At 43.9% G+C, this 25190-nt stretch overlaps 1 long non-coding RNA gene across 1 annotated transcript in view; it reads right to left on the bottom strand.

Moving 5' to 3' along the window:
• Positions 1–1200: 1200 nt before the first annotated feature.
• The window catches only part of LOC145533469 (uncharacterized), a 141388-nt gene continuing 117398 nt past the window's right edge, over positions 1201–25190 (bottom strand). The window contains exons 9-18 of the long non-coding RNA XR_014074103.1: positions 23744–23824; positions 21844–21998; positions 15730–15846; positions 15341–15591; positions 15010–15215; positions 11602–11678; positions 7196–7255; positions 5586–5747; positions 5241–5391; positions 1201–4461 (exon numbers count right to left, since the gene is read on the bottom strand). This is a non-coding gene — a long non-coding RNA (uncharacterized LOC145533469). The remainder of the gene's footprint in view (positions 4462–5240; positions 5392–5585; positions 5748–7195; positions 7256–11601; positions 11679–15009; positions 15216–15340; positions 15592–15729; positions 15847–21843; positions 21999–23743; positions 23825–25190) is intronic.

The raw sequence follows: 25190 nt of genomic DNA, 5'->3' as shown, positions 1-25190 counted from the left end.
AGGGCATCTGTTTCCAAGGTTCCCTCTTTTCAGCCCTCCAGTTGCTCCCACCCTCGACTCACATCAACCAATGTCTCCGCTGCAGAGCACAGCAGGGCCTCAGCATCAGCTCAGCTGCTCTGGCTCTTACGTGTGCTGCCTTCCTCCTTGTTTCCACTCATCTCTGAAGCCCCTCCTCTTGGACTCAAGATCTCCTTCAACTGTCCTCAGGTTCTTCTTCATTCATTACCCGCCTTGCAACTGGATCATCCCCATTAGCATACGAACGTGCTGCGATTTTTTTTTGTCATCTTGAAAAAACAAGGAAGTCCCTTAACTTCAAACTCTTTCCAAGTACATCCTCATTTCTGTTCTCCTTTAAAACAAAACTGCTCTGAAACATTGTCTATATTCTCCTTTCTCAAGCTCTCAGGAATCTACTCCATTTCGACTTGCATGCCTTCCTGTCCCCAGGAACTGCCATCATCGGGATCGGTGGTGGCCTCCATGCTGACCTTCTCATAATATGTGTTGTATCAGCAGCATTTGGCACAGTTGACCCACCTGCCTTCCCTGAGCACTTCCTGCATTTGGCTTCCAAGACTTCATTAGTCTTCATTTCTCCTCCTGTCTCCTCGTCTCCTTTGAGGGTTTCCTTCCTCCTCCTCACTTCTGAAACAGGAGTTCTCAATCCCCACCTGTACCTTAGAATCACCTGAGAAGTGCCTCTAACATGCTAATGCCCAGGTTCTGTACCAGGTAACTGAGTCGTGAGCCCCGGGGAGGAGGCCCAGATACCACTGTGTTTGTCAGTCTTGAGGGTGATTCTACAGCGCAGCTGGGGAGAGGAACACTGCTCAGACTCCTCTGTCTTCTCCATCTAGACTCACCACTACATGGCTGATCCCCTGCTGAAGGTTCCCAAGTTAGCACCTCCACCTTACCTGTCTCCCAAGTCCCATGCTCCCATATACCGCACAGCCTATTAGACAAAGCCTCCTTAAATGAAAAAATAATTCCCTCAAAGCCTTTTCCAAGTAAGAATTCCCATTATTCTAAATGCTTTTTAAATGCATGAAGTTCACACTCAATTCTTTGCCAGCTTCATCTGTTTTCAGTATATGCTCAATAAGTGAAGTAACTTTTCTCATAGAAGCAACATAGGAATTCCCTCAGCTTGAAACACAAGACAAAAAGAATCAGATAGTTCCACAGACAGAACACGAAATCGTGCATAGACTTTATAGAGTAAAATGAATAATAGAATAAAATGAAGAATTATATTGCATTCATTTACCAGGAAATGCCAAAAAATAATGATGTGTTGTTTTGTAACCTGGAGCTGAGCTAAGAATACATGTACACCCATGGTGGATTCATGTCAATGTATGGCAAAACCAATACAATATTGTAAAGTTAAAAAAATAGATAAATCAACCAATTTTTTAAAAAAAAGAAAACTAAAAAAAAAAAAGAATACTTTTAATGATCTAAGTCTTCTTCAAGAGCAACCTAAATAAAGCACAAGCATCTTCTTCAGTCATCAAAACACAGTGAGCACCGATCCAGGGCTCAGAAGAACTGCTCCTGGTCCCAGCAGTTCCCAAATTTAGGCAAGTTAAGAGCTTGAATTTCTTTCATCTCCTGTGAAAAAGGAGCTTTGGTAATAGTCCTCTGAAGATTATTAAAAATGATATTATATTTTTTATTATCATACAATCTAGGGCTATATTTAAGAACCAGTTATTTAAAATAGTCCTATGTTAACAATTCATCACAGAAACCTATAAAAAGAAACCGTACATTTTAAAATGTCTGATACTTGAGGGTTCAATTTTCCCCATAATAATCACAACCATTTTATAATAAACCCATGTCCAAAATCATAAGACTACCAAGAAATTTCTTAAAGTTGGTCAAACTCATTCTAAAGTATCTTCCTTCTGCTAACATGTTATTAATACATTATCATTATTATTACTATTTATTAGCATTTTCATTCTATGGATTCTTTTACAGTCCGATTAGGCAAAGTTTCCTACTTTACACCCACCAAATCATTACAAAAACTGTCCACTTACCAGTTTTTTTAGTTTTTCAAGTAATCTTTAAGAAACACTTTTAATTCAAGATATATGAAGACTTCACGACACTCGTTTGGGGACCACCTCTAGGTCACATATTACCTGACTCCAGTGAGATTCCATGATATCAATAGTTCCCACTTTTAGATTACACACCCTGTAGTTAACTTTATGCTCTGTTTCTGGGCCATAGCATTTATTCTTAAAATGAATTATTTGACATAGCTCTGTATTCATCAGTTGTTTCTATGGGAAACACAAATTTGAGATTGACCATCTTTAAGAACTATCCAAATTTTTCAGCAGTCATATATATTTTAACAAATTTAAAAGGTGAAAAAAGTTATTCTGTTTACTTAGCTACTATCATTTCTGTTGCTCTTCCTTCTCTTCTGGCATTCCAGGATCTCCTCTGCTATCATTTAAGAAATATCTGAATTTTTTAATAGGGAAAATAAAACATGTCCCTGACAATTTCTTGGAAACTCAATGTTTCAAGGTGAGAATGAGGTGTTCATTCATACCTCCAAATAATCCTAAATTTTAACCTTGCACATTAGTCAGAATAATGAACCTTTCCTTCAACTATGTTCCACGTCCTCATCGACTCAAGGTCTGATTTTACAATAGAGATACTGAATACTTCTGTCTGTATCGTGGTCCACAGGAGTCCCCACATTTCAAACATGTATGACTTAGGGAAATTTTATTCTGGCTGCAATCTATTCTGGTGTCAGATTCACTCCAGCTTCAAGAGCTTTGTTGTTCTTGTCTCAGACATCAGACCCTTTCAGTTTCTGGAGTGTGGGCTCAGGTTCCAAAATGCCTGGACAGAGCTGATCCATATCATCTCAGTGTCATAATCCAGATTACACATTAGAAACTACTCCTTTCCCCTTTTCATCCATGAAGCAATGGCCGCCTAATATTCTAAAATATTTTCATTATCTCTAAGTCAACTGGAGAACAGATCTCCCCAGAACTTCCAAGGTCCAGGGCAGCCGGGGCCTCATTATTTTGTTTTACTGTGGAGGTCATTGCTTGGTGTCGTGTTTTCATAATTTATCAAGAAATTCATCAGCAGGGAAAGAGCCTCACCAGGAAAGATCTCAACAATCTTCTCAGAGTCTGCAAATCTCAATAAGCCTTCAAGGTAACATCATCCATATCATTTTGTCACAAGAAAAGGGTAAACTGACTTTTAGGTAACAAAAGAGTCACATACATACAGCAATTTAATTTCTCTGTTTCTGGATTTCTACTTTAAAAATCAACAGTCAGAGTTCTAGAGACTAGCAAAGGGTTGTACTGCCTGCTGCACAGCACCTCCTCCTTTGACAGGGGTGCACCTTTTGCACAGTGACTAGGATGACTCTATCGGAGTGTGACGTTCATCCTATCAAGGATGCAGAGTATGAGCTCAGGGTATAGCAAGCTTTTCCCTAAAGAGGACAGATGCTCCAGGACCATGTTTTGGCTATTGTAAATACTGCTGCTATGAACACAGGGGTGCATATATCTTTTTGAATTATAGTTTTCTCCAGATACAGGCTCAAAGGTTGGATCATTGGATCATATGGTAGCTCTATTTTCAGTTTTTTAAGGCACCTCCATACTGTTCTCCATAGTGGCTGTACCAATGTACATTCTCACCAATCGAAGGTTCCCTTTTCTCCACTCTCTCTCTAACAATTTACTGTTTGTAGACTTTTTAACGATGGTCATTCTGAATGGTGTGAGATGAAACCTCATGGTGATTTTGGTTTGCATTTCTGCAACAACTAACTATGTTGAGCATCTTTTCATGTGCCTGTTAGCCATCTGTATATCTTCTTTGGGAAAGTGTCTATTTAGGTCTTCTGCCCAGTTTTTGATTGGGGTGTTCTTTGACATAAATTGAAATTTGGGGGTTTACTGTTAGGAACAGGGTACAAAATGCAGTGGACACACAAAGAAAATGTATCTCAGTTCAGTTCAGTTCAGTCGCTCAGTCGTGTCCGACTCTTTGCGACCCCATGAATTGCAGCACTCCAGGCCTCTCTGTCTATCACCAACTCCCAGAGTCTACCCAAACCCATGTCCATCGAGTCGGTGATGCCATCCAACCATCTCATCCTCTGTCGTCCTCTTTTCCTCCTGCCCCCAATCCTACCCAGCATTAGGGTCTTTTCCAATGAGTCAACTCTTCGCATGAGGTGGTCAAAGTATTGGAGTTTCAGCGTCAACATCAGTCCTTCCAATGAACACCCAGGACTGATCTCCTTTAGGATGGATTGATTGGATCTCCTTGCAGTCCAAGGGACTCTCAAAAGTCTTCTCCAACACCACAGTTCAAAAGCATCAATTCTGCGGCACTCAGCTTTCTTCACCGTCCAACTCTCACATCCATACATGACCACTGGAAAAACAAATTCAGGAATATTCTCTACACTGAGCCTCATTCTCCATCCCATTATTTTGGGGGCAGAGGTTGCTTTCTTTAGCTTAGGCCCGGTATCTGTGACTATCACATATCCTACTGGTTATCCAGATCTGGCTTCTATTAAAACCTAGCTGCCTTGACTACACAGAGTTTCATTGCAAAGAAATGTTTCATCCCCACTCCCTTTCTCTACGTCTTTTGTCCTGCCTCCACCTTGATGCCCATTAGTGTGAGTGGAGCAGGCTCCACCTCACACACAAAGGAAATTAAAGCTACATATCAAGCGTGTCTCCTGCTTGTCTCGTTTTGATTCATTTGAACTTTCATTTCCAGTAGGTGACCAACCACCTTGATTTTCTCAGGACTGAGGGGTTTCTAAGACTCTAGACTTTCAGTTGTAAAACTGAGGCAGTCCCAGGCAAAGGAAGACCACTGGTGTCACTAAGTCAGTTGGGCAGGTGTGGGTTCTGACTGTCTTGAGGCTTATGCCAGCTTTCTATAAGGAAGTTCCCCTGAATTCATGATTTTAAAAGCAGTCATCTCAAATCACTACTTTCTGAAGCCAGGCTCTTAGCAACAAGAAGACAAAACCGCAATCTTGTCTACTTTTCCTTGACCCCCATGTACTATTTTTAATTACACCCAAAGTGAAGAAAAAAAAACCATCCAAGCCAAATTCCAACTTAATCTTACATCTAATCAGACCTAACCAAACCTCTCAAAAGATAAGAATTAAAACAAAAGAACAGACATACCTTGGGCTGGGGTTGAAGGCAAAGGGAGCAAATATTGCCAGTTATCCCCAGGACAATCTCCACCAAAAAGGGGCTTTGGGATAAATACAGCAGGTGCCTAAGACCAGACCAGAGATCACCTCCTTCATGTTTAGTCCCTTGGGATTATCTCCTGTTTAAAATTAAGTATGAAATCATTCCCATGAATTTTATTGTTTTAGCACCCTAAAAGCCAACCATTAGAATGAACTGATTGCCTAGTGAGAGTGAGAAGTCCTTTCACAGGAAGAAAAATACCTCAGTGCTAAAGATTGCCAAGCTCTGAGTATGGGATGACCAGTTACCCTTGTTGGAGCTATTGGTTACCCTTGTTGGAGCAGGATTGTATCATCCAATGAGCCAGTCCCTGGAAAGAAGTCACAGGTCCCCAGATTTTTTTGAGGTTATTGAGGAGGTCCAAATATAGAGCCTCAGGAAATCTTCGGGTTAGTCCATCATGTCATTTCAGATTCTCTGACTCTGAAGCCCCTACAGGGAAAGTAGACACGTGAGCAAAAGGGAGAGGAGGAAGCTCCAAGACCAGGTACCGAGTAGTTTATCTCATCACAGCATCAGTTCCCTTTCAGCTTCTCACAGCACCATGGTTACCAGAGACTGCAAGTCAGGGCAACTGGAAACACTGAAGCTTGCCATGAGGAGCATGGAAAACTCTGAACTTCAGAAGGGCACTAAACTGGGACCGTTTCAGCCTAGAGAAAAAGCAAGAGGAGGAGACCCAAACTTAGTGAATCATTACAGAAGAGTCGACCAGGGTAGAAAAAGTAGCCGAGTTGGAAAGAGATCAAAGATTGAAAGCCCCCAAACACACACACACACAACAGTGCCTGCATTCTGAATGCTCCATTCAGAAATATCTACATATATATTATAGAAAAATACACTTGTATTGTTGAATCAGAGGTAAAAGAAGGTCAGAGCTTGGTGGTCTTGGTTTTTTATATTTTCCAAACCTTCTGCTACCCCCCCCAAAATCATAGCCACTCTCAAGCATGCAGTACAAACAAATGCTCCCCCCAGGCTACCCGCCACAATGGGAGGGGCATTTGCAAAGAGAGGCCCCTGCTTGGTGCAGGGGCTAATTAGGACACATGGTCCTCAACGCTTCTGTGGTGCGGGTTGGCCTGTGGATGAATTTTCCATTTGATCTTTCTTTTTTTTCTCTTCACATTTTCCACCCTGCACTAAAATTACTCTCCAGAAAAGCATTTATCTTTCCTGCTGCTGCTTCACAGCCTGTCCCCATTAGAGGATTTTCAGGAAGGACTATCTGGTACCTGTAAAAAATATCCACTGGCTTTTACAAGTGGAACATGACAAGAAAATCCTATTTTCTTTTCTTCTCCTATTCCTTGCCGGCTACCTACTCAACTCATAAACTGAGGAAGAGGATTTCATCTTTCTTCTCATTTTTTTTCTTCTACCTTTTTTTTTCTTGTTTGGGGAAAATTTATTTCAAGAAGTTTTACTTCCAGTACCTGTAGCAACTTCCAGAAACAGGTGAGAAAACTCATAGCAAGACACCCATCCTGTGTTGTTACATTACCAGTACCTGCGTGTGTGTCAAGGAACTATTTCCCACCAGGTTTTTTTAACTTTTACTATTAAAAAAATAACAAATTCATGATGGAATATTTGGAAATATCAAAACAGAAAAAAAAAAACCTTTTACTAAGCCAAAAGCTAGAGATTACCAATATTAATATTTCAGCGTATTTTTCCACTGTCTTACATTCTGAAGCTATTGTTTTTACAAACTGCTTTAGATTTCTGTAGAGGTCCACCAACTCACTTCAAATACTTCCTCCCTGAGAAACCTTTCCTAAGCTTCTCCTAGCCCCAGAATTGGCTTCCCCTCAGGGTCGCACCTATCACATCAAATGGTAAACATTCTCTGTGTACATATGTGTGTCACTCACCAGACTGAGCGCTCCTGTCTGGCAGGGACTTTCTCTGGTTCATCTTAGTTCCTCCAGGATCTGGCACACAGCAATAGATATTTAGCAATCAAGGCAAACATTTGTTCTCACGATCTTTGTGTCAGGGTCAGTAACCAGAGACTGAGTATCCATCATGGAACCAACGGAGCAGTAAGGAGGGGAGCAGCCACAGGTTGTGTGAGGAACAAGGGCAGGGACCAGACATTAGAAAGAGGGCTGGAAGAAAGGCCAAAGCTGGACCACGTAGGTCCGTGTGAGCTGTGCAACGGGGACCATTGAGGGTTTTATGCAGGCGTCACACTTTTCCTAGATGCCATTAGAGCTGCCTTTTGCAAGTAGAAGCAGGGGACCATTCCCAGAGCTTGACTATGGTGAGAGGAGAAAGGGTAGAGCTAAGTGGACTGGCTCAAGATAGGTTTTGGAGATGGTTAGACAGGAAGGTCTGACAAACCGACTCCGAGGTTGAGTGCAAAGAAGAGACAAGTACGTCATTTAGGTTTCTGGATGGAGTAACTGGCAGGTGAAGGCGTGATTTATTGAGATGGGTAAGACCGGAGTGCCATAGACTGAAGAGGCGGAATGAAGAGTTCATTCTGGGACATAGTAAATTAGAGATGCTTGTGAAACAGTTTCGTGGGAATGTGGAGCAGGCAGCGGAATACAAGAGTCTGGAGTTCAGAGAATTGGTCTGAGATCAGGGCTATGAATCCAAGAATCACCCACAAATAAATGTTATTTAAAGCTCTGGGTCAAGTTGAGACCACCCACAGAATGGGTAGCATGAAAACCAAGGGTACCAGAACCGGAACTGGCCAGAGATGGGTTGGTAGATGGGGAGGAGCCGGAAGGCAGCCCAGACAAGGCGGTGAGTGGTGCAGAGGGAGGGGCCTGACACGGGTGGGAGGAAACTGAGCCCTGAGTGTGCAAAGCAGAAGTCACTGCCCACTTCCGGGCAGGGCTACTGCAGCCGAACAGTAGAGAGGGAAGCCTGGCTGATGTAGAGAAGAGTTGAGACAGCATGTCCAGACATTTCTGGACCTTAGGCATAGAAAACGGAGATGTGGGATGGCAGCTAGAGATCCCTGAAAGAACCAAAAAGAACATGGGGAATGCTTGTAGGCTGATGGGAGTGACCCAGTAGGAAAGGAGGGCTTGATGTGGTTGAAGATGAAGCGGGTGATAAAGACAGGAATCCTTGAGTGGGGGAAGGGTGATGTCCGGAGCAGGAGCAGAGGAGACCACCTTGGATGGGGAAGGGGACACTTTGGAATGGCATCTGGAGGAAAGCGAGAAGGGCAAGAACATTGGACCACAGATCTGGCAGGAAAGTGCGAGAGTTCCTGGTCCTTGGAGAAGTGTGAAGTGAGGCATCAATTGAGAGTGAGGGGAGGGGAACGTAGGGTGAGCCTGGCCCAGGAGTACAAAGGAGCAGCCTAGCCTGGGTCCTTGGGGACCCAGGACATCTGAACACACCAGGCAAGGAAGAGTGAAATCTCGCAAAGACTAGCAGAGATGAGAAAGAGGCCTGTGAGAGATGAGCCAGGCATGGAAGGGCTGGGGCTGAGAGGGTTCAGGCTGCTCCAGGGTGGAGGGGGCTGTGGGGTGAGAGAGTTAAGTTGGGGCTTTGCAGCACACGGTAAGAAACTTGACTTTATCCAGAAGGTGATAAGGGGGATTCTGAAGGATGTTAAGCAGGGAGGTGATGTAATCAGAGAGGAGTCCTAGAGAAGATTCTGGGTGAGCATGGGCAGCAATTTGCAGGGGATGAAAAATACTGGAGTGAAAGAGACCAAGCCCAAGGGTGACGTGATGATCAAGGCAGGAGGGGTTGCAGGCTTGGCATGAACCGTGGTGACGCTGGACAGACGTGGACGGATTGAAGAAATACTTCAAAGGAGGCACCAACAGACTTTGAATCAAAAACATGCCTACTTAAAATTTCCTTATATAACCAGTATTTGAATTTTAAGACACCACATATTATCAAATATATAAAATGCAGTGTCTTCTCTGAAGCAGGCGTCTCTGAAAATGGTCTGGCTAAGCTGTCTTGGTGCTCCCCACCCTCTTTTCCTGCACACTGCTTGGTGTCTAGCTTTGGTTAAGTGATTCCTTCCAGCCAAGTTAAGCTCCCCAGCAACAGGAACCTACCAGCTCCATCCCAGCCCTGCAGGAGGCGCTGATGGGCAGAGTTCACAAACCCTGGTGGCCGTGCAACTGGGTCACACGTCATAGTAAAACCTCAGTGCCCTGTGTGTGTGTGTGTGTGTGTGTGTGTGTGTGTGTGCACGTGCGCGCGCGCGCAGAGTGCTACATGTCATCACTGGCTGTCATTGTTGTTCAGTCACTCAGTCGTGTCTGACTCTGCGACACTATGGACTGCAGCATGCCAGGCTTCCCTGTCCTTCACCATCTCCCGGAGTTTGCTCACACTCATGTCCATTGAATTGGTGGTGCCATCCAACCATCTCATCCTCTTTCATCCCCTTCTCCTCCTGCCCTCAAATCTTTCCCAGCATCAGGGTCTTTTCCAGTGCATACTTGATCCTGTTCTGCCCAGAGTGATAGGCAGAACAGGACTGATTAGTTCATGACGTAAAGACACTGAAAGCTTAGAGATGCTAAGGGAACTTCCTAACTTCCCAAAGCAGAGCTCAGGATGTTTTCTGGGGGCCTCAGTGCCATCCATTGTTTTGCCTCAGACGTTGCAAGGAGCGAGTCTTTTCATTTTAGGGCCATAGCCTTTAACATCTTCCCTCACAGTGAAAATGTCTGACTCTGTGGATTCTCAGCACATGTGTTCTCGCTTAAGAGCCCTCCAACTGTACAGCTGGAAGGGCCTCCAGACCTCAGTGGCTCCTGGCCGGCACCCACACCATCAGAAAGCATTTATTCAGTATCTTCCTGTGCCTTTTACTATCTTCCAACGGAAAGAATTTATTTTCGAGGGATGAACTGATCATTTTCCCTGACTTAGCCACTAGGTTGGATCCACCAGGGGATTATTCTATAATTTTCATAGAATAATTTTCAGCCATGGCCTCCAAATCCAGCGTCACTCATGCACACAGCTCACCCACGAAGAAACGACAAGCGCCCCCTCCAATCTAACAGTAGATTAATGGGATCATGAAAACACCAGGCCTCACAGACCTTCCGTCTCATCTCCAGTCCCTCTCGCTTTCATTGGAAAGCAAGCCTTTGGGCATCTCCCTATTTTCTTGTTTCTCCTTCCCACTTTCCCTCTAAGAGTTGGTAGGGAAAGTCTAAAGGGAATCAAAATGGAGAAGGGAAAAAGTCAAAGAAGTGAGACGCAATCAGGAGGGACCAGAAGACAGAGGCCTGGAATAAGGGGGACTCAGCCATGACAGCATTCACAACAAAGGACAGATGACTCCAAAGACAAGAGCTTTTGAAATTAAAATTGCCTTAAGATAGATTGGAGTAGATTGGTTTTTAAAATTTATGATCATTTTCTAAAACAATGGCTTTAACAAGATGAAAGTGATGGCAGTGGAGTTTCAAGGATGATGGGAGCATCCATTCTAGAGAATCTTAAGGGGTAAAACCAGGTAGAAGGATAGGGATAAAGGTGGGGGTGGGAGGTTCACAGCCCAAGGTCATGGATCAGAGTGCATGGAGCCAGCCAGCCTGGAGGGTAGAGCACGAGAGACCACAATAGAGGGACTGAGAGCAGAGGAGGCAGAGAGCAGAGTCCTCCTGAATATTGTTCATCCTCTCCTTTCCTTTCATTCTTCAAATCATTTTAAATGTATCTCTGTTCATTTTACTTAAGCAGATTCTCCCACACCCAATAGCATTCTTATCTGCTTTGGGCTTCCCAGATGGCAGTAGTGGTAGAGAACCCACCTGCCAATGCAGGAGACGTAAAGAGATGCCAGTTCAATTCCTGGGTCAGGAAGATCCCTTGGAGGAGAGCATGGCAACCCACTCCAGTATTCTTGGCTAGAGAATCCCATGGACAGAGGAGCCTGATGGGCTACAGTCCATGGGTTGCAAAGAGTCGGACATGACTGAGGGACTGAGCATGCATGCATGCAATAGATATTTCTTTTTTATTTTTTTATTTTTTTATTTATTTTATTTTATTTTTTTAATAAATTTATTTATTTTAGTTGGGGGCTAATTACTTTACAATATTGTAATAGTTTTTGCCATACATTGACATGAATCAGCCATGGGTTTACATGTGTTCCCCTTCCTGGATCCCCCACCCACCTCCCTCCCCATCCCATCCCTCTGGGTCATCCCATTGCCCCGGCCCTGAGCCCTTGTCTCATGCATCGAACATGGAATGGTGTTCTGTTTCACATATGATAATATACATGTTTCAATGCTATTCTCCCAGAACGTCCCACCCTCACCTTCTCCCTCAGAGTCCATAAAATTGTTCTATGCATCTGTGTCTCTTATTCTGTCTCGCATCATGCAATAGATATTTCTAGAAGAAAAAAAAAAAAATATATATATATAGGTTTGATGATTTTAACTTTTCTAAGCTGAAAAATAAGACAGTTACAGCAAGTAGTCAAAATATTTTTTGGAAATTTACTGGTCCATGAAGTCTAAATGTTTGGAACAGCTTCTATATACTTGTAAAAATAAAAGACTATTTAGTCCCATTAGGATTTGGGGATTGAGGGTTAAAAGGGGTCTGGAGCCTAAAGGCTGCAAAATACAGATCCACTTAATACTCTGGACAGACCTCTATGGAATGTTCCCCGGCACTTTGTCTGCTAAAGTTTTAAGTGGCTCACAGAGTGGTGATTCCTGGGAAGGTTGAAACATTTCCTCTCTTGCTCTGAACTAGGTCACAACATACAAATCCAATTTAATCCTCACCCAATGCAACGATCATAATAATAGCTGAAAGGCAAAAGTGAACAGTTTAGCCCAGAGCTAAAAACTCTCTGATAGTGACCTCTTTATTGAAAGAAGAACAAACCCAGAAAGGAAACAGTGTGCATTGTAGTCATCCAGAAACTGCCTTAGAAAGAGTATCACTGAGTCACCTTATGAATGACTGATCCGTCCATCCAGTTGCAGTTCACAGAACATTGAAAACTTCTGCCTTCTCTTCCTGAGACGCAGATTTTATGATTATGAGCAAAAATTCTGAGTACGTTACTGTGAAACTTAAAGCTGACTTTTCAGACAATTCTGGTGTGAAGGATGAGAGAAGGTCACAAAGAACGAAAGCCAAATAACTTAGAAATATTTATTGAACTTTGACAATGTCTTTAAGCTGCCATAACAAAAATATCATAGCCCAGGGGGCTTGTAAACAACATAAATTTATTTTTCACAGTTCTGAAGTCTGGGAAGTCCAAGATCAAGGTGCCGGCAGATTCAGAGTCTAGTGAGAACCATCTTCCTGGTTCATAGATGATGGATCTTCTTGCTGTGTTGTCACGTGGTGTTAATGGAGAGGGAGCTTTCTGGGGCCTCTTTCATGAGGACACTAATCCCATTCCTGAAGGCTTGCCCTCATGATCTAATTACCTCCCCTAGGTCCCACCTCCACATACCATCACTTTGGGGATTAGAGTTTGACACTAATTTTTTTTTTTTTGGTGGGGGTGCAAATATTCAGTCCATGGCAGACAATACCAGGAACTAGGAACAAAAAGGCAGAAAAGGATGCTAGAGGTGTAGGTTAGTGGGAAGATAAGTAAGCGGGCACATACAACAGCTTGGTTATATAAATTCTCATAGCTATGTTCTAACTACAGGACAAACAGCAGCTAACACTTCAGCACAGGAGAAGTATTAGCTAGACTTTGACTCAGCACTCTGACTACTTACAGTATAATTATTTGTCAGCACTCTGACTACTTACAGGATAATTATTTGTTAACTTAAATAAATCCCTTAGTTCTGACAGCACACAAATGTCTACTGCTCACAAAGAAGCCAAATTATTTCCCTCAATCTACAAATGAAAGGTGGTGATTTTCAAGCATACTTTTCATCCCTCATTCACACAGGTGGGAAGGTGAGGGAGATGGAGTGGTCTGACTGTATTTATGTGAAATAGTAGAAACTGACCAACCTTTCCAGTTGCTTCTCTCAAGTACAAATATTATGCTCCTACCAAGTACAGGTCTCATGACACCTGTACAAACAAGCTCAGGATAAGGAAGCATTCTGGTAATGACCAAAGAAGAAGAAATCATTTGGAGACAGTTAGAATAGACCTTTAGGAGGGAATGAGTCTTAAGAAGGAATCTGAAGATTGAAAAAAAAAAGTTGGTAAATTAAGGAGGACTGGCAAGCAGGCTGGTCACCCTCAGCATTAGAGAAGACAGGGCAAAGATGTTGAAATTGTTAGCTTGGCTGGAATGTAAGGTCTGAGGAAACATGTTAATAAAGGAAAAAGGAGGGGGACTTCCCTGACAGTCCAGTGGTTAAGACTTCTCCTTCCAGTGCAGGGGTTGTGGGTTCAATCCCTAGTGAGCGAGCTAAGATCCCACATGCCTCATGGCCAAAAAGCCAAAACACGAAACAGAAAAAATATTGTAACAAATTCAATAAAGACTTTTTAAATAGTCCACGATAAAAAAAGAAAGAAAAAAGGAGGAGAGTGACAGACAAAGATGCAATAAATTTCAAAGTCCATGCACTGTGGTCTGAATGTCTGTGTCCCCCACAAAAAAATTCACATGTTGAAATCCTAGTGCCCAGTGTGATGGTTTTCAAAGGTGAGGCCTTAGGGAGATGACTGGGTCATGAGGGTGGAGCCCTCATGAATGGGATTAGCGTCCCGATTAAAGCCCCAGAGAGCTCTCTCACCCCTCCCACCATCTGAGGACACAACCAGGAGTCTGCCACCCTGAAGAGGGTCCTCACTCCATCCTGCTGGCACCCTAAACTCAGACCTCCAGTCACCACACTATGAGAAATAAATTTCTATTATTTATGAGCCACTCAGTCTGTGGCATTTTGTAATAGCAGCCTGAACAGATTAAGACACCATAGCTTAAAGACTGAAAAAGAAAAAGAAAATGGGTAACCGGAAGTCAACAAAAGGATCTCAGATAACATATTACGTACTTCGTATAAAATTAACTTGGGAAAACGATTTCATCTAGTAAGTGTCTGAGTGAAGAAAGAGAAAGAAGGGCTTCCCTCTCCCACCGTTGTCTGGAGCATCATGAGGAGCCATGTGATGCCTTCTGGGAGCTATTGTCAAGGACCTTGCATATAGAAAAGAGTGACAGCCACTTTCAATGCCATTGTCTGAACCCACTGAATGTTTAAGACCGCAGTGTCACAAATAGTACTAGGCAGTCAGAAAAGCAAGAGACAGTTGAAATGGAAAGCAAAGAGTTTATCCACTATCATCTTTAATTTTGGGTGACGATCAGTCCTCCGAGAGGAAGTAACTCAGCCACAGGAGGTGCTTCTTCTAAAGGTGAAACCAGTTTAGTTTTGTTGCCTCTAAATTTAGCTGCTTCAAAAATATATAAAGCACATTCCATAACAAGCAAGGAAAGTGTGTGTGCAATGCACAGAACACTGATCTAACTCTGGGTAAAGGAAGTGGGGCAGTGCTTACATTTCAAACAAAAATTTTACATCTGTAATTAACTTAGATTTATCTTCAATTTAGTTTTCCTGTTCAACTTCCAGAATATTTTAACTGTAAAAGCCCCTGAATAAAAAAAAAAAACAAAAAAAAAAAACTTGTAATAAGAAAATCTGGTACTACTTTGTGAATCAGTTTTTTTAATGGGCATAAATATTTCCATGTGTACGCATGCTTCTCTCACCATTGACTGCATCACACTGCCTTTATTTGTGGCTAAACAGACCAGAACTGGCTGAGTAGAGCTTTGTATTGATGGGTCCCCAGGAAACCAGACAGTGAGGTTGAGTGAGAAGCTCAAGAGATTGGGGGTGGGGGTGATGGTTGTGAAGAACATCCAAGGAGGAATGAAGACGATCCGTGGTTCAGACCATGGTTCATATGTGGCACCTGTAAAAGGTGAGAGAGTAAGAAACAAGATGGAGAAAGGATGGACTTAGATCTCAGCAGGGAGGGTGGGGGGTGGCTGATAAATTTTGGCCAACCAGCTGGAACACCCTGGAGCAAGGACCTACTGGATGGATGATGCTCGATCATTGGCTGGATGCTGCCCAGGAAGTGTAGTCTTGGCTCAAAAGCTGAGGCAGATCCGAAAGACACTGTGCTGGAGGCTGTCAGCTGACTGCATCCCTGCAGCGTGTTCTTTCTTGAATGGGTGTCTGATTGGCACACCCCAATGACTGCTAAAGCGCATCTCTACATCGCATGGATTTGCTTTTCCAAACATCTGTTAGGAGTGTCTCCTCCACAAGTCCAGTGGGGCTCTCTGTGAGTGGAAGCATAGAAGTGGGAGCTTGTGGGTCCAACTACAGCCCCAGTCACTGCTGTTGGCCTCAGGATGGTCACTGCTATTCTTCCCTGACTTTCATCATCCACCCTGAATCCCTTCACTCTCAGCTCTTACCTCCACTGATCCTGGTGGCTTTCCTCGGGCACACTCTCATTTCCTGAGGGATCTTTGGTGAACCCAGGATTCTCAGGCTGGCATCACTGCTCTTGTCCATTCACGGTCATGAGTGGTCTAAGAAGCATCAAGAGGCACTCAAGTCATTCTCCTGAGTTCCACACCTGTTTCTCTCTACCACTGGTGGGGATCTGCTTTTTGATCAGACTCGGTTATCTCTGCCAAGATGGCGACTCCTTTTATCATCCAGGGAGAAACCAGAGCTCACAGTTTGTGAGAACACTATCGTGTCCCTAGTAAGAGACCTCTACCTCTGAAAGGCCCAGATTTCTGTGGATAAAAAGCACAAAGGAGCCCAGTGGGTCACTGTGAAGGACGACAAGGAGGGGGCACTCCATCTACCCATCCCTCAGTTCCAGATCCCATGTATCCTTCCTGCTGGGGACACAATGCCAGAGAGAAGTCTCTGGTCCAGTAGGTCTTGGCATTCTCAGCGAGGAAGGCACCTCTCTTCCCAGAGCATGGTCTCCAGGCTCGAGCTCCAGGCAGCAGCTCTGGACAGAGTGATGTGTACGGAGACCAGTGAATGGTGTGTCGTGGGCCACTCCTGATCTCCTTTGCCATGAAGGTGTTCCCTGTTGGATGTTGAGTTGGTGGGATTCCGTACCTGCAGGTCAGCCATCTCATAACAGTGCTGCCTAAACCTTTATGAACAGGAAAAGCAAACTCACACTTGAATATGTGACTATTTTTGTAATAACAAATCATTGGCTCTTCTAAGAAGGAAGGAAGTTAAGGTAGTCAACTTGTCACCAAGTGGTTGGCAGGTCTTCTCCAGGAATTGTGCCATACTGCGGGCTCAGCAATGGTCTCTGCTGCTAGCAGAGACAGGAGTCACTAGGTCAGGTGTGGTGAGTGGAAGGCCATGGAGGTAGACCTATGTACATCTCTGTCTCAGTCACCATACCCACCCCATCCACGTGCCAATTGTACCATTCTAGGCTGGCTGGTTACAAAGACAAGCTAATGTCAACTGGCAACATCATTTTGTCGGCTTAGTTGTTCCATGTCCCTTCCAGGGTGAATGCTTTCTGGTGCCCATTAATATGTGGTACACAGCTCTTCAGACTTTATGCCCCTCTCCAATGTCCATCTACATGCTTTACCCCCAAGGCTTCCTTGTCTGACTTTCCAGTCTTTGTCCTTTACTCATGAAATTGGATATAGTCTCACCTTAGGACACTTCTCCTTCTGCACAAAGTGGATAAATAAATACAGTGCTCAAAGCTCTGCCCATGAGAAGAGTAAAGATTGTCTCTTGCCACTGTCTGTTTTCAGCTTGAACCCAACTGCCAACCCAACCCATCCAGAAACCAAGCTTGCACTTTTTCCTTCAGTTGGTCATACAGGCTGTGTATTTTTCAGGGTTCTCCAAAGACACAGAACCACTAGGATTCTGATGGTTAAGAGATGATAGATGGACGGATAGATACATAGATAAATGATAGATAGATAGATAGACAGATAGAGACAGACAGATAAACAAACAGACACATACAGAGAGAAAGAGCATGAGTCTGACCACTGGAAGGTTAAAAACATCGCTGCAGTTGCAGGTCTCTAAATCTTGAAGGGTTTATCTCTTAGCCTCTGGAGCACATGTTTCTCACCAATCCTGGCATTCTAGTCCCCTCTTGTTCTCCTGCCAGTCAGCTTGATGTGTATATATATACAATTTTATGTATTTATTTATGGCTGTGCTCCAGAGGCCAAGAGAGAGTTTCAGCAGCTCTGCATGTCAAGGCCATGCCTGGTTGTGTGGTGCCCACTCTGGGGAGATCACAGTAGGTGGACACTGGCCTGGAATGTGAGCACCTGAAAGGAGATGGTTGGGCTCTGGATTGGTTGGTTTGTATTTGAGAATCGTTCTCACAAACACATTGTTTATTGTCTTAGGAACTAGCAAACCCTTGGGAAGGGCTGTCCCTCCAGGCTCCAAGAGTCAAAGCATCAGAATACAGAAAACAAAATCCATAATTAATATAATCCTGTGCGTGTGTGCTAAGTCGCTTCAATCATGTCAGATTCTGTGTGACTCTATGGACTGTAGCCCACTAGACTCCTCTGTCCATGGGATTCTCCAGGCAAGAATACTGTAGTGGATTACCATTTTCTTCTCCAGGGGATCTTCCCAACCCAGGGATCAAACCCACGTTTCATGTCTCCTGCATTGGCAGGCAGGTTTTTTACCACTAGTCCCCCCTGGGAAGCCCTCAATATAATCCTAGGATACAATATTGTTTTCTTTTTACTATTTTGGCCCCAAAGAGTAATCTTGGCAACTTCCACTTGGCCTTCCCTACTATAACTAAAGATTAACCCAATGCCCGGGTTATTCCAGTGACCAAATGTGTCGAGACTAATTGTACATTCAGAACCTGGAGAAATGATCACTAGGGACAGGAGGGGCATGAGCAACTATAAGTTGGACTTTGACCAAAACTCCATTTATTACCTGAGTCCCCTATGCCATCCTTCTAACTGTGGGGTCATAATAAAGCTTCAGGCCTCCAACATACCAATGCCTGTTCAGAATCTGTATCCAGTGATCATCCACATGTTTGAGGGTTTCCTCCCCAGAGTAGAGTCATTTGAATAAACAGTCTTTGGAGAAGGGCTAAGGGGTTACTCCACTGCAGATCTGCTGTGGTTGCTGAGTCCTTTCTCCTGGGAATCTGGCCTCCTTTCTGATCAATGGGTCCCATGTTTAAACTGCCTGGAGTTCCAAAATTAGACAAGGGATTGCAAATGTGTGACAGGGTCACCACCCTGGGCGACCATTCTTGCTCTTTTTTAATTAGACACATTAAGAAGTGTTCTCACCAGATTCCCATCATCACTGCTGCCCACAGATTCAGTTCAGTGACCACCCTTCCCATCCCTCATAGTCAGCAGAGGGGAGCCACTATTGAATTTCTCGATGCCTGGTCTGCCCCACAATGTAACCTTGGGTGGGTCTTCCGCTCAGGTGTATCCCCTCCAGAATATCCACTCCCCTGAGCCTTCCACCCCTCCCTGCACTCTCTGCCACGACATTTTAGACTTTTCAGTTCTGCTTAGCATGGGCCTCTCTCCGGTCTTTTAAGAACCAGCCAACAGCAAGTTTCCACCATTGTCTGAGGTCTTTGCCAACATCCTGAGAAAGTGCTCCCAAACCCATAAATTTTCCTTTACTCAATCTAGTGTTCCAGTCCCCTTGATCAACACACTCAGAATCCAGTCCCAGTCCCTGCCAGTGTATGCTGGCTAATTTTTGCAATTCAAAGGGGTGGTGGTGTCATCTCTTTCTAACTTATTGGGCTCACCAGACCATTCCTGGCTTGGTTACAGTGTGACTTAGCTCCTGGTAACCAGAAAAGGATGTGGAGGTTCTACAGGGGCTTTCTTACCTTGTGAGGACAGGAGTCTAGACCATAATAAGCAAAGGTGAGCCACCTCCATAAGCCTTGAGAGTTCAGAGAGCCCTGGGGAGCCACAATATTTGGAGGTGTCTACCCAGGTATCCCATATTTTCCCAACCAGGGCCCTGACCTTGGCAGAAATGTTCAGTTATCTTTGAAGCTGGGCAAGTCCTTTAATACTGAATTTGGTCTTCTACTTTTTCTACCCTGACTGCAGTAACAGGCCTCTGCAAGAGGCCCTCTGGCCTTCATATCTAGTTTTCAACTGTTCCCCTAATTGCCCACAGCTTCCCCTCAGCCCACCATTGGGCTTCAATGCCACTCAGTAACAATCAGCTGACTCCATGGTCCTTGTGTGCCCTGCATCTCCTCACCTTCCCAAACAGCTGAATCCTCTCTCCAGACAGGAATACTCCCTCTGCTGGAACCTTCTCCCAACTCACCATCAGTGAGAGTTCTAGCGGTTGGGTTACCACCTTGTGCCAGATATCATACATGCCCTGAGTAAAACTGGGATGGGGATCCACTTCCAAAGGCCATCTTACTACTTCCTCCCTGGACCTCACTGAGTACCACCTGGATCCTTCAGGAAGCAGACACCATAAAGTTTAGAGTACAGGAAGTTTATGGCGGGGGAGGCGTGAGGCAGGGGAACACTTGTGAAAGATTGCTGTTGTTGTTCAGTCGCTGTCATGTCTGACTCTTTGCAACCCCATGGACTGCAGCACGCCAGCTTCCCTGTCTTTCACTGTCTCCCAGAGTTTGCTCAAACTCATATCCATTGAGTCGGTGATGCCATCCAGCCATCTCATCCTCTGTCAACCCCTTCTCCAGCTGCCTTCAGTCTTTCCCAGCATCAGGTTCTTTTCCAATGAGTTGGCTCTTCACATCAGGTAGCCAAATTATTGGAGCTACAGCATCAGTCCTTCCAATAATATTCAGGGTTGATTTCCTTTAGGATTGATTGGTTTGATCTCCTTGCTTCCAGGGGACTCTCAAGAGTCTTCTCCAGCACCACAACTCGAAAGCACCAATTCTTTGGCACTCAAGCCTTCTTTATGGTCCAAGTCTCACATCCATACATGACTACTGGAAAAACTATAGCTTTGACTATATGGAGATTTGATATAGTGAAAATGATGTCTGCTTTTTAATACACTGTCTAGGTTTGTTATAGCTTTTCTTCCAAGGAGCAAACATCTTTTAATTTTGTGGTTGCAGTCACCATCTGTAGTGATTTTGTGAAAGATAAAGGGTCTGAACAGATTTGGGCAGCAAAAACCTTAGATCATACGCAGACCTGATGTCTGTGAGAGCAGAGGGGACCAGGATGGGGCAGGAGGCATCCAGCCCACGATGCAGAGCTGATGAAGTCTCAGTCAAACACGGCCCATTAGAGGCCTTGATGTGGTACCCAGGGCTGGACCCTAGAATCCCTATAAGCTCAGCCATCACCTGCCTGCTATCCAGGAAGTGCGTGGCCACAACTGGAAAGTTGAAGATGCTGAAGGCTCTAACAGCTCTTTTCAGTTTACGTCCACAAGGCTCTCAGATCTTTGCAGGTGGAGCTCCATAGGCATGTTTCCCCCTCCAGAAATGGGATCCGGGTCATCTAGTCACCAAATCCACAGACCTGCATCCAGCCCCTTGCACATGCCAGTCGTGCCCTGGGAGTTTGCGGTGCCTCCACTGAACAAAACAGGCCAAGATCCCTGCAGTGGTGTCTTGCGGAGTCTATTCTCAGACAGTGGTGGGGAAGGATTCAGAATAAACCCATAAAATACAAAGCACTTAGACTGTAAGAGCCCCCAGGAGGAAGAAAAGAAAATCACTGGAGAAGGAGGTCAGGAGGGGGAGCAGGGCCAGTGGGCAGAGGTCAGGTCATCAAATGAAAGTGGGCGGTCAGGATGGACCTCATCAAGAAGGTGACATGTGAGCAAAGACTTCAAGAACTGAGGGAGTACATCAGATACATGTGGGAGGAAGGTGAGAGAACTCCAGGCAGAAGAAGCAGCTGAAAGACCCATAGGCAGGAGTGGACCTGGTGTATTAGAGTCAGCACAGAGTTGGGGGTTGGGGGGCTCCAGGAGGGGTTGGCAGAGGAGGGGAATCACAGCTTCCAGTATCAGCAAAAGAAGCCACTGTGGGGCTGTCAATAAAGGGGCAACCTGACTGTACTTGAATTTGCAAGTCCCCAGGTGGCCGTGCAGAGGACACAGGGAGGACACTAAGGATGGTGACCAGTGAGAAGGCTGCAGTGGTCCAGGCAGGAGGCACCGGGGCCCCTGGCAGGGTGACAACTGGGAAAGGGGAGAAGTGGTCATGATCGGGTGTAGTTTTCCACCATGTGAGCCAAGCTGATTTCCTGACTGCCTGATCAAGATGGACTAGGAATGGAAAAACAGGGTACCTCCAGAGCTTATTAAGCAGTGGAAGGGTGGACCTCCAGGCACAGAACTCTGAACTAAGCGCCCCTCTCCTCACACATCTGTGACCTCCCAGGAGATGACACCTTTATTTCATCAATGAGACTTGTCTTGTGGATCTTTTCATCAGGGCCTTAAAATATATATCAAATGAACGACTGTTTTCGTTTGCTAGAGCCGTCCTCATGAAGTACCGCAGACAAAGGGCTTAGACAATAGGGACTTACTTTCACACAGATGTGCAGGTTGAAAGTCTGTCATCAAGGTGTTGGTGGGCTTCATTTCTTCTGAGGCCTCTCTTCTTGGCTGGTAGACGTCATCTTCTCTCTGTGTCCTCACACAGTCTTCCCTCTGCCTGTATCTGCGTCCTCACCTCCTTTTCCTGTAAGGACACCCCTAATGCCTTCATTTCAACTTGACTGCCCTCCTTAAAGACCCATCTCCAAATCCAGTCACATTTGAGGTCACTGGGGGTTAGGACTTTTCCAGGTATGAAATTGATGGGGGACAAAATCAGCCCATAGTCACAACTAAATGGGTTAATTAAGAAATTTCAGAGATACAAAGAAAAAGCCCAGTGAAGGAAACTATGATGGAAAATTAAGAAGAGTAGAATTGAGAGATCAATGTCACAAAAGCCAAGAAGGAAGAAGTGGTGTCCCATGGCCAGTGCTGCAGAGAATTCAGGCGAAAGGAAGTGTCAGATGCTTCTCCAGGTGAAGATGCTACTCCTGTAATGAGGTCAGTACCCTTCGTATCCCTAAACTGTATAACTGAGAAGAAATACCCTTTCCTGTGAAATACTAGCCAGGATCTTTGTGGGCAATCTAAAATCATAACTGGGGAAAGAGAATACTTCAGTGTCAGAGAGGTTTGAAAATGTCAGAAATTGTCCTAAATAGAGACAGGGTAAATCCCCTCCAGAATATGTTTCAATCTATTTTTTGAATCTAACAAATTTCACTCAATTATTCTGAGGTTACAGGTTTACTCAAGTAGTAAAATACATCAGATCAGATTCCCAGCCCAGGAGCGCTGAGTCTCGGATCTGAAAAGATTTCTGGAGAGATATTCTACTCCTCAAAATATTAACTACAGTAAGACATAGCTCGCTATACAAAAGGAAGATGCTGTAAGAAGCCAAGAATTATACCTGTGTCATGTTCCCTTGGTATTGCTCAAAAAGTTTGTAAAGTTGCAAGTTTATAAAACAAATAAATAAATCACATTCACTCAAGGGGAAATGCAAAAATAAAACCATTTTTCTTTACCTTGATGGGAAATGTATTTTAAATGTTCTAATGCTGACTTTGCAAGTCAGTATATAAGCATTATTGGAAAGTCCCGTATTGCCTGAGTTTTATAGCTCCTGGCTCTTTCAGGAGCTCTCTCCATTTATATCAGAAGACAGTTTTATCTAATCCTTTGAACTAACAGATTTTGGTAACATTGATTGAAAGTCTGGATTGCAAAAGCATTGCTATTGATCCTTATCTGATAACAACATTTTCCTCAATAATTCATCGATCCCTGACAAAATGATTAAAAGCCAACATTTATTGAGACCTCATGACATTGCCAGACACCAGGCTAAGTGCTTTGCATCCCTGCCCTTTCTGTCTGTCTCTCAGGATACTCTACCCCCCACCCCATAGTCCAGTGACCATAAGACTTTCCCATCTAGTCCCGACTCCTGAAACCCTTCCACTGCATCTCCTGGAATTCACAGACCATTCACAGCAAAATTCCCTATATCCCCAATCAAATCCCCAGATACTCCTTGCTTCTTTTTGTTCTGACAAAAACTGGTGCTTCCCTGAGAATGCTGCACCATCTCCCTCTTCACATAATGGCCGTTTGTCATTCAAAGTCATCACACACTAGACCTGGAGGTGGTGGAGACACCCTCCTCCTCCCCTTTCCAGATCCTTCTCCTTCCCTTCTGCCTTAAATCATGTCATCGTACATTACCCCTGCTGCTCATGGTTACCCACCTTTCTCAGCAACAGCAACCCCTAGCTCTTGAGCACCCTCTCTAACACATCTCCTGTCTCTCCCTAGCATTTTCATACAAGGGTAATAATCTCTCCAAGGCCCCACCTTCTCACCCCATTCAGTCACACTCACTCAGTTACTTCGACCTCTTTCCTCATGTGAAGAGCCGCCCAATTCCTTGGTAAAAGGAGATTCCCACTGCTGGGAATAGATCTGAAAAAAAAATAAAAACATTAATTCGAAAAGTTATATGCACCCCGAATAGTTCATAGCAGCACTATTTACGATAGCCAAGACACGGAAGCAATCTAAATGTCCATCCATAAATGGATAAAGAAGATGTGGCTTATATATACAATGGACTATTACTCAGCCTTAGAAAAGAATAAAATTTTGCTATTTGCAGCAATGTGGATAGACTTGGAAGGCATTATGCTAAGTGAAATAAGTCAGACGAGACAAACACCATATGATATCACTTATGTGTGTGTGTGTTAGTCGTTCAGTCATATTCAACTCTTTGCGAGTCTATGGACTATAGTCCACCAGGCTCCTCTGTCCATGGGATTCTCCAGGCAAGAATACTGGAGTGGGTTTCTATCCTCTTCTCCAGAGGATCTTCCCGACCCAGGGATCGATCCCAGGTCTCTCACATTGCAGGCAGATTTTTCATCATTTGAGCTACCCGGGAAGCCAAATATCACTTATACGTGGAACCTAAAAAGTACAACAGACTAATGAATACAACAAAAAAGAAGCAGATTCACAGATATAGAGAACAAACTAGTGGTTACCAGGTGGAGGGGAGGAGGGGCAATATGGGGGTAGGGGATTAAGAGGTACAAACTATTATGTATTAAATAAACTATGAGGATATATTGTACAATACATGACACCTTCCTCCTCCCCTTTCCAGATCCTTCTCCTTCCCTTCTGTCTTAAATGTGGCAGGAGTTCATAATAATTAAAAATGGAATATCACCTTTAAAAATTGTGAATCACTATATTGCACAACTCCATTTCAATTTAAAAAATTTAAATAAAATATAAAAACTGAAGCCAACCATTAGCAACAATCTGTTTTTATGATTTCTAGATGAGTTGGTAGTTGGCTTGTCTTTTAATGTGGATCAAATCTTTCCCTAAATTGGGAGGTTGGGGTTAGCAGATGCTGACTATTATACATGGGATGGATAAACAAGGTCCTACTGTGTAGCAGAGGGAACTATATAGAATATGAAAAAGAATATGTATGTATAACTGAGTTACTTTACTGTATAGCAGATATTAATACAACATTTTACTGATATACATCATAAAATTTTAAAAAGAGAAGAAAAAAATCTCTCTCTAAAATATGAACAACATATTCTGGAAATATAGGAGACATCCATTCCAGAAATACATTTTCAAGCCTTAAGTGTTTTTTCGTTGTTTTCTTCTTTACTTAGGAAAACAATACTAGTGTGATTTTTTAAAGTTTTTGTCTAATACTTTCCCAATAATGATGAACACTCTATAACTTGGCCTGATAATTTGATTCATATGCATATAGAAAATTTTGCGCATACAATTCATT

This window comes from Giraffa tippelskirchi, chromosome 13, assembly GCF_054371585.1.
Source record: "Giraffa tippelskirchi isolate mGirTip1 chromosome 13, T2T-mGirTip1v1.2.pri, whole genome shotgun sequence".
NCBI classification, from domain to species: Eukaryota; Metazoa; Chordata; class Mammalia; order Artiodactyla; family Giraffidae; genus Giraffa; species Giraffa tippelskirchi.
Note: the sequence above shows the minus strand (reverse complement) of the source record. Positions and strands in the feature narration are given on the sequence as shown.